Source organism: Ziziphus jujuba, chromosome 2 (genome assembly GCF_031755915.1).
Source record: "Ziziphus jujuba cultivar Dongzao chromosome 2, ASM3175591v1".
NCBI lineage: Eukaryota > Viridiplantae > Streptophyta > Magnoliopsida > Rosales > Rhamnaceae > Ziziphus > Ziziphus jujuba.
This window is the reverse complement of record NC_083380.1, coordinates 3512103-3520376: the sequence shown is the minus strand read 5'-3', so window position 1 is coordinate 3520376 and position 8274 is coordinate 3512103. Positions and strand designations below refer to the sequence as shown.

General features: G+C 34.1%; 1 long non-coding RNA gene across 2 annotated transcripts; it reads right to left on the bottom strand.

The window, feature by feature from the left end:
- Positions 1–5119: 5119 nt before the first annotated feature.
- Positions 5120–7885, bottom strand: LOC107405627 (uncharacterized). Of its 2 annotated transcripts, none has more exons than XR_007240641.2 (4): positions 7659–7871; positions 6583–6648; positions 6228–6373; positions 5120–5404 (listed from the first exon to the last, which is right to left on the bottom strand). It is a non-coding gene; the product is annotated as an uncharacterized LOC107405627 (long non-coding RNA). The 2 variants fall into 2 exon arrangements; XR_007240642.2 differs by lacking the exon at positions 5120–5404 and adding an exon at positions 5475–5503 and having other exon boundaries at positions 7659–7885.
- Between the last annotated feature and the right edge of the window lie 389 nt (positions 7886–8274).

The following is an 8274-nucleotide window of genomic DNA, read 5'->3' as shown; positions in this document are numbered from 1 at the left end:
TGCAAGTTTGATATTGGCCATAGCCGCCCCTCCCTTGGCTGGGATGACGGTTTCAGCAGCGGTACTGTCGGGACGCCGAAGTGCCGTTTGCAAGTTTCTCTCTTTAATCTCCCTGCCAGTCGGTGCTCGGGACGCTGGGTATCGAAGGGCATCACTGGTATATGGTGTGGTGCGTCAAGTGTAATTTTCAAATAAAGTTTCAAACCCCAAAGGTGTTCAAAAATTATTTATTTTAATTTATTACATTTTAATTATATATATTGGGGTATGTATTTATTTATTTACTGTTTATCAAATGGTTTAATCCCTTGGTTTTCGGGAAGTACGTACATCGGGTTTTGTGAAATTGTTTTAAAAAGGGAACATTTCAAACGGAGTGATTGGTGAGAGTTTTGAGGGAAAATATTATTTCCAACAGTTATTATTATTTATTTACTTATTGTTGGTATTTATTCAATTCCCTTAATTGTTATTATTATTATTTTATTATCATTAAAAGTGTTCAGTAGTTAGGGTCACTCATTGAGATGATTAGCATCTCACATTTTTAAGTTTCGTTCCCTTAGGTGCAAGTGGTGGTAGACGTTCTTCCGGAGCGAACCAATTTTCCGCTGCTATCGTGTTTCGAGAAGTACCTTTGTACTCATTCATTTCGGTGTATTATTTCTTTCATCTTTGTTGTATTTCTATTGTTTAGCACTTCATAAAGCTCTGTATACTATTGGGACACTTATGTTTTATTTATGCACTGGACTGTTGTTATTGTTGAGAAGTGCTATAATTTGTGGAACAACTTGTAGTTTTGTGGGAGGAATAAGGGGTGATTTTAGAAGTGTGTTTTCAGTGCAGGTAATTTTTGGTAAGTCCTACCCTTAGGGGAGGTGCTGCCGGATTTTCCGTTGGAATGCTCGGTGGTATTTCCCTGGGATCGGGGCTTGTCTAGGGTTCCGGGAGGAATTCTGGACGGGTCCTGACAGAGAGGTCAAAGATCCATAGATCAATTGAAAATAAGGTACAAAACGAAGTAAGAGGGAAGATCACATTTGTTTTTTTTTTTTTTTTTTTAATTGTAAACTTCTTATAAATGTAAAATAAGGAGGAAGATCCCTTAACTTTATAATCGCCATGTTATGCTCAACATAAAGTAATATAAAAAATATTCTTTTTATCAATTTAATTTTTTTACAATACATTTTTCTTTGCTTTTATACCATTTTTTTTCAAATATGTTGATGATAACCATTTTAATTTTTTTGGATAGACATTTCAAAAGGAATGTTGAAAATTATTTGTTTAGGTAATAAAATTACATTTTTATACAAATGCATAAATAGTACAAAAATGCTAAGTTTAGTATTTAAACCTCTCAAATACTAGATTAGTGGTGCAATTACTCCACATTTAAGAAACTTTTCTAGCTTGCACTAAATACTAATCACTCTGTGAAATGTCATTATTAATGTAAGCCTGTTTTTCAGAATAAATTGCAAGAAAATTTGGAAGAATGAAGCTGGTGTTCAATATTTTCTACTAAACAAGTCATATGGACTTGCTAGTAACAATTTTTGTTATACTTTATTCCTGAAATTTTGGGATCTTTTAAAAATTTGCAAGATTTAAATCTCCAAATGCTGGGTTTAGTGACGCAATTCTTCTAAATTTAGGGAACCTCTCTGGCTTGCAGTATCTTGATGTTGAGTCTTGGAGTTCATATGTTGATAATCTTGGGTGGGTGACAAGTCTTGTCTCTTTAGAACATCTTGTGATGAAAGAGTTAATCTATCAATGGTAGGATCAGATTGGATTAGGATACTAAACAAACTCCCATCCTTAACTGAGCTGCACCTCTCATTTTGTAGCTTATCTGTTACCATTCCACCTCCTGCTTTTGTAAATGTTTCTTCACTTGTTTCCTTAGATCTTAGTTTTAACACCTTCAATCCAGAAATACCTGATTGACTTTTGGTTTTAGTGAGCTGCCTAATTTGCAGTTTTTATATGTTGCTGGTAATCATAACCTCACAGGAGTTGCCATGAATTGTTGAGGGGAAGATGGGAAAAGATATAGACATGTCCTTGATATTGCATCCAATAGTCTACAAGGGAAACTTCCTACTTTCCTTGGAAACATGACATTTCTCACTCGCTTAAATCTTCCTGAAAATCATGTTGAGGGTGAGATTCCAAGCTCTATTGGAAAACTTTGCTACCTGATGCATTTTGATATATCAAGTAATAACGTGACTGGTACTTTATCAGAAATCCTTGAAGGAACAGATTGTCTGTCCAGGAAGCCACTACCTAGTCTACAGGATTTGGATTTGTCAAATAATAACCTGGTTGGTAAGTTACCAGAATGGCTAGGTTAGCCCAAGAATCTTGTCGAACTTCGTTTGCTCTATAGCTCTCGTCATGGTCCCATCCCAGCTTCTTTAGGTTTACTGAAAACTCTTTCTGTATTATGGCTAGGAAGGAATGAACTAAATGGAACTCTTCTAGAAAGTTTGGGACAACTTTCTGAGTTGATATTTTTTATGGTTCTTCCAATCATTTGACGGCTATAGTCATTGAAACATTTTTTTAAAGCAAGGTAAGCTAAAACATTTACTTCTATCTTTTAACTCTTTCACCTTGAATGTCAGTTCTAATTGGGTTCCCCCATTCCAAGTCTGGTATCTTCATATAGGTTCATGCCATTTGGGTCCTGCATTTCCTGCTGGCTAAAGTCACAAAAGGAAGTCATTAATTTAGATTGGCAAATGTCAGGCATCACCGGTTCCATGCCCTACTGGTTTTAGGAACGTTCCTCCATCTTAATATTGTTGAATGTTTCCCATAATAAGTAGAAGGTCACCTACCGAGTCCATTAATCTTAGCTTCATTTGCAATGGTTGATTTCAGCTCAAACTTCTTCAATGGGTCCATTCCTATCCCAAATGACAACAATAAATTTCTTGATCTATCCAAAAATAAATTTTCTGGTACTATTCCGAAGAACATGAGTTATGATTTGTATGTCCTCTCTCTTTCTGACAACTATATAAATGGAGAAATCCTAGCTTCTATAGCTAATAATCATCATCTTTTAGTCATTGATCTGTTGAGTAACAACTTAACAGGAAATATTCCATCAAGCATTGGAAATTGTTCTTTCCTAACAGCATTAGACCTCAGTATGAACAATTTATCTGGTAAATGACAACAAGCTTTCTAGATATCTCCCAATATCTTACCTAAACTTATCTAGTATGTAGACGCTGGATCTTGGATATAACAGAATAATGGGTAGAATACCACCGTGGTTTGGGAAAGGTTTCAAAAGTCTAAGAATTCTTAGCTTGAGGTCTAATTCATTTTTAGGAGAACTTCCACCAGTGCTATCAAATTTAAGCTCATTACAAGTCTTGGACTTGGCAGAGAATCAGTTGAATTGCAGTATTCTTGCTAGCTTTGGAGATTTCAAAGCTATGTCACAAGTCCAAAACATTAACCACATTATCTATTTTATGGGGCATTCGACCACTATCTCTTGTATGGGAGGGCTACTACAAAAAAAACTTTACTGTGAATTTGAAAGGATAGCTTGGAACGTACACCAAGACCCTCTCCTTTCTAACCAGCCTAGACCTCTCAGGAAATAATTTGAGTGGAGATCTTCCTATTGAGATAACAAAATTGTTGGGTTTGGTGGTCTTGAACTTGTCTAGAAACCATAAAAGTTGGACACATTCCTGAGAGCATTTCAAAGTTGAAGCAATTGTTGTCGCTTGATCTCTCAAGCAACGAGTTTTCAGGTACTATTCCTTAAAGTTTGGGATTGCTCTCATTTTCGGGGTATATGAATTTATCAAACAATAACTTATATGGAAGGATTCCTTATTTAGATCATCTGTCAACTTTTGATTCACCCTCTTTTACTGGAAACCTTGACTTTTGTGAGACTCCACTTGCTGTAAAATGTCCAGGAGATGACGAAGAAGATTCAGATAAGGGTTGGACTACTCCCAGGGATGGTGACAGTTTGTTGATAAGTGGTTTTATTTGAGCATTGGATTGAGATTTGCAGTAGGAATTCTGGTTCCTTTTCTGATATTGGCTATGAGGAAATCCTGGAGCTATTTTGGTGCTGTGGATGAAATTCTAAAAAGAATACTATATTTATGGTTGAAACATAGAACCATGCAGAAGAGGAATAAAGGGCATCAACAGCGAAGATAATTTTTTTCTTTTTCTTTTTTTTTGTCGTTTTACTTGTCCAGATTGTGTTTCTTTTGATTGATCTTTTAGCTATATTTACTACTTGTTGAAATTGCGTTGTAAAGGAATCTAAAAATGAATGAATAAGATGGAAATGCATGGATGCCTTTAATCCGTATGAATGAGTTTTTTATTTTTCTGCATCTTGTTTTTTCTTTGTCTTGTTCTTTTGACTTAATATTTTTGTATTAAACTGTAAAAAAAAAATCTAGAGGAAAGAACAAAAAGGAAGTTCAAATATTAGTTACAATTTTAGTAACTTCAAACAGTGACGGCAAGCAATTAGAAAAGTTTTCATAGGTTTTCCTTTTCTCGGCCAAGAGATCATCATCTGGTTGGGCCAGCACAGAGTCTCCTACACTAAAGCAATTAAAACATGAAGAAAGGCCAGCACAGAGTGTCCTAGACTAAAGCAATTAAAACTGTGAAAAATTGCCGCTTGTTTTCCATTAAACACAGAGCAAGGAAAGAATTGAAGAAAACAAGGTAAGCAAGGTTCTATTACAATTACTGAATGCAACCCGGGTAGTTCCATTATGTCCAGCATTTCAAATGGAAACCATAATAATTGTATTATGCCTAAGAAGCTTTTCATTAGGATTTTTTAAATAGTGTAAAACTTTGGACAAATCACCTTCTAAACTCACAAAGCCTAAGTTAAGTCGCTATTTAGACCATCTTTTTAGTTGCTCAAAAGCTTTATTAACGGTCAAAACTCACTTGAAACTGGTTATGAGCTAGCATACTGCTACATTTTAGAAAGTACATAATTTTAGATATCATATGTACACAGCAAACTTGTTGTCTTTTCTGAAGTTCTATGTCTTCTTTTCTATCAATTTTATGCGTAACACATCTCACATACAGTAAAACCCAATTTCTTTAGTACAATGGATAATATTACCATGCAAAGACTAATATGAGTATCAAAGCTCATGTGGTTCAACAAAAATAAAAAATTCAGATAGTTAATGTTATAGTACATAGATTTTCAGCAACTACATAATCATGACTTTCTCTGTAGCTTCCTTCACTGACTTACAAAAAGGAGTCACTTGATTACCTCAAAAGCCACATTTTCTTGTTTAAACATCCATGAAATGTCTTCTGTTGTGTAGAAAGGGAAGCCAAAGACCAACTGTAATAACTGCAGAAATAAAATAAAATCAAATAAAACAAGAATGACCACCTTTAATAACTGCAGAAATAAAAAAAGAAAAGGGAAGCCAAAGACCAACTGTAATAACTGCAGAAATAATAAAAAAAAGATTATCATGCAAAAACATATACATGTGCAGGTAATAAGCAAGTCTATCATGCAAATATATAAGTTCTAAGAAAAAAATCCAAACATAAGAAGCAAAAATATAAAATTGAAGAACGATGAGGATAACTTGTAGGGTCATGGCAGTATGAGCTTATGATTGAACCCCACAATCTCCTATTGCATTCAATTTTTATGCACATATGAGAAGGCTATTGGAATTCACATAATGGAAGACACCTATAATTAGTAAAGTCTTGCAAAGAATGTCAATTTATATGCAGTTTCTCTGTCCTTGCTCGCAAATTTTGCTCCACCTCGTCTAATACATGATGTATATAGATGGGACAGGTTATATTTGAACACGGACTATATCTTCAAATAGACCTACTTTTGAATAAATAAAACATACATATATAAATAGTCCAAAATGATAACTAATATGATTAGGGAAAGAGAATGATACTGATAACAATGTAAATGGCATGTAACTAGTTAACTGTGCTACATGCTATAGGGAAGTAACAAACTAATTGATGCTGTATTCTTCTAGCCCATTTGCAAAATCAATGCAAATGTTACATAGGCTACAACCAACAGTTTTTGAAGCTGAATGTACCACTAACAAATAAAAGAATCTTATTTTTTGAGAGGACAAAGATATTGATCAATTTAGAATAAAGTACAAAACGACAAGCAAAATTACCTATTCCTTTGCAAAGTGAGCACACATTAGGCATGCATGAAGGTAACTTGCTCTCCTTGCCAACCAAAATTCAGACACTTTCTCTGGAGTTCAACAATCCGAAGTCTTTTCAGATGCCTTTCTGATCTTCACATTAGTTTCCCCATCTATATTTAAAGGCAACAACTAAGAATTAAAGAAGACTAGGTGGATTGAACCATGGTATACATTACATTAACAAGACTAGTTTCCCCCATCTATATTTAAAGGCAACAACTAAGAATTAAAGAAGAATAGGTGGATTGAACCATGATATACATTACATTAACAAGACATAGCTCTTCAAAATATAAAAAGAGAAAAAGGATGGAGAAACCTAAATGAGCAGACACCATCTGGGGGGTTTAGCTAGTAATAAGAGAAAGCAAATCAGCAGGGACACCTGCAACCAGTGGCAAGTATAATATGCTTGTGTGAGAATATGAATAACAACAGCAGCAGCACAATTCTAAGAGTTAAAATTCCAAAAGAAAAAAAGAAGAAAAAAAAGGTTTCTAACTTAAGCAGAAAAGGAAAAGCAAAATGAAGAAGGATATAGTCAAAAGTCACCATAAAATAAATATTCTTGACATCTAAGCAATTGCATCCTATATTCGTGCACATCTTCCAGGTAATAATATATCTAACATTGTGCATAATAGCTATTCTGCAGAGGCATCGTAAAACCTCCATAAATTGTTTTCCAGAAGCTGGTATCATATAGAAGAAAAGAACTCACTTGACAACCAATTTAAACTAACCAGAGGTATGAACTAACAACATTGCAGGCACAACAAACATAGTTTGCATGGCAGAAATCTTAAGTGCACAATTTGTGCTTGAAACTCTCCTTCTTTCGTTTCTTTTTGTCCTAACTTCAATTGAGTTTCATTTGTTGTTATGATGTTTATAAAATGTTTTGTATACTTGGCTATGCGGGTATTTTAGAAAAATCACTCAAAGAGGAAACAACGAGATATACAAGGAGACTTGGGTATGCTTCTAATGGAGATGGATATCACTCATTATTACAGATTTGGGTACAACCAAATCTAATCACGTTCACTTCTCTAAGTTACATGCAAAAAAAAGTTATCTAAAGAATTAACTCGGCCAAAATCACCATATAATTACAGATCACATAACATATTCCACTAACAAAAGCACCAAAAAAAAAAAAAGATTTCAAAATTCACAGGTCAAAACTAATAGCAATATTACTCAGCTGTTTGTGTTATATAGCAAGGATGATTGATATTTTTCTAACAAAAAGTCAATTAAGCAAATTACGCACCTTTGCTCACCAAAGGCAAAGAAAAAAGTAAGATCCACCAAGAATAATAGTAAACCCTAAAAAAAGTGAGACGAAAGCCCTATATAGCAATCAGAGAGTGAGAAGAGTCCCTGTCTTACCCAATTTCTTTTGGGATCGGTGATGGAGTTGCAGACACCGGCCAATCCCATCGTCTCGTCTTCTTCAACAATCTCTCTTCTTCCCACAGCTTTTCCTCTTTTTCTTTTTTTATTTTATTTTTATATTTTCGATCGAGAGAGAGAAAGACAATGATTTGAGGTTCGCAATGTATATGTAATAATTAATTATAATAATATTAACAGCTAAAAACCAAGAAAAAAAAATATTACCGTTCCTGAATTTAAATTTTCTTACCGTTGGTTTTTCAAAACCCCGAATTTTCAATTTTTTTTAATTGACCGTTGGTTTTTCAAAATTCAAATTATGATTATCATTATTACGCATACTCTCTCTCTCCCCCCTCAAGTTCTGGCTTTTTTGACTGGATTGAGCCTTCAGCTAAGTAGCCTATCAGGGTCAGCCAAATATTGGGCTTTAGATTTAAGCTTATATATGCCAGAATTTCAGCCCAACTTATTAAAAATTATACATTTCTAATAAATTTAAAATAAAGAGGAAGATCCCTAAGCCTAAACTTTATAATCTGTATATTATGCTTTTTCACCCAAAAAAAAAAAAAAAAAAAAAAAAAAAGAATCTGCATACCATGCTCAA